Below are 1580 nucleotides of genomic sequence, written 5' to 3' on the forward strand. Positions count from 1 at the left end.
AGGAAAAAAAGAAAGAAAGAAAGAAAGAAAGAAAGAAAGAAAGAAAGAAAGAAACCAAGTCATGTCACGACCACCACAACCAAGATAGAGTATATTTGTCTCACCTCAAAAAGTTTCCCACCACTTCCCCCCAATCCCCAATTCCTGACAACCATGAGTCTGTGTCCCTATAGATTGGGTTTTACAGAATGCCATATAAATGGAATCTTAACAGTACGTCATCTTTTGTCTCTTGTTTTCACTCCCCATAATGCTTTTGAGACTTGTTTATGTTGTTGTTGTTTTTTTTTAAGATTTTATTTATTTATTCATGAGAGACCCACAGAAAGAGAGGCAGAGACCCAGGCAGAGGGAGAAGCAGGCTCCATGCAGGGAGCTCGATGTGGGACTCGATTCTGGGACTATGGGATCACGCCCTGAGCCGAAAGCAGACGTTCAACCGCTGAGCCACCCCGGGATCCCAAGACTCGTTCATGTTGTTGAGCAGATCGGTGCTTTCTTCTTTTTTATGGCAGAGCAGTATTGATCACAGTATGCACCACGGATTGTTTATGTTTCCTTGTTGACGGGGCACTTGGGTTGTTACGAGTTTGGGGTGATTATGCACGGGGCCGCTATAAACCTTGCCTGGACAGACGCTTATGTGGGCGTGTGTTTCCATCTCTCCTGTTGCTTTACTTTGGGCCGTTATAACAAAGTGCCATGGGCCCAGTGGCTTATAAAAAGCAGAAATTTAAAAAAAAAAAAAAGGCAGAAATTTCTATCTCACAGTTCTGGAGTCAGGAAGATTGAGATCAGGGTGCCAAGCATGGTCAGGTTCTGGGGGGGGGGCTCTTCAGGGTCACAGAGGGCTGTCTTCTTGTTGTGCCTCAATGGCAGAAAGAGGGCAAGGGAGTGCTCACTTTGGCAGCTCACACATCAAAACGGAACCGCTACAGAGAAAATTAGCGTGGCCCCTTTGCAGGGAACACATGCAATTTTGTGAAGTGTGCCATATTTAAGAGAGAGAGAGAGAGAGAGAATGTCCTTTTTTAAAAGTGCACTGATCCTGTTCCTGGGGCCCCAAAGCCCTACCCGATACCATCATACTGGGGTTGGGAGTGCAGATTCATGTTTGTTTGTTTGTTTTAAAAGATTTAATTAATTCATTTATCTGAGAGAGGAAGAGGACTTGAGAGGGAGACGGAGAGAATCTGAAGCAGACACCGCAATGAGCGCAAAGCCTGATGCCGTGCTCAACCCCATGACCCTGAGATCAAGACCTAAGCTGAAACCAAGAGTCGGCCATTTGGGCCCCTGGGTGGCTCAGTGGCTGAGTGTCTGGCTTTGGCTCAGGTTGTGATCCCGGGGTCCTGGGATCGAGTCCCACATCGAGCTCCCCGCAGGGAGCCTGCTTCTGCTTGTGTCTCTGCCTCTCTGTGTGTGTGTCTCTCTCATGAATAAATAAATAAATCTTAAAAAAAGAGAGAGAGACACTTAACCAACTGAGCCACCCAGGTGCCCTGAGTGCACGTTCGTACCCGTTTTCTAAAATGGCAGGACCCTTTTCCATTGCCGCTAGTAACCCATAGGATTTCCAA

General features: G+C 46.8%; 1 non-coding gene across 1 annotated transcript; it reads left to right on the forward strand.

The window, feature by feature from the left end:
- The first annotated feature begins 894 nt into the window (after positions 1-894).
- LOC129518959 (U6 spliceosomal RNA) lies at positions 895-1001 on the forward strand. The gene has a single exon (XR_008666294.1). It is a non-coding gene; the product is annotated as a U6 spliceosomal RNA (small nuclear RNA).
- The last annotated feature ends 579 nt before the right edge of the window (positions 1002-1580 follow it).

Source organism: Nyctereutes procyonoides, unplaced genomic scaffold (assembly GCF_905146905.1).
Source record: "Nyctereutes procyonoides isolate TBG_1078 unplaced genomic scaffold, NYPRO_anot_genome, whole genome shotgun sequence".
Classification (NCBI taxonomy): domain Eukaryota; kingdom Metazoa; phylum Chordata; class Mammalia; order Carnivora; family Canidae; genus Nyctereutes; species Nyctereutes procyonoides.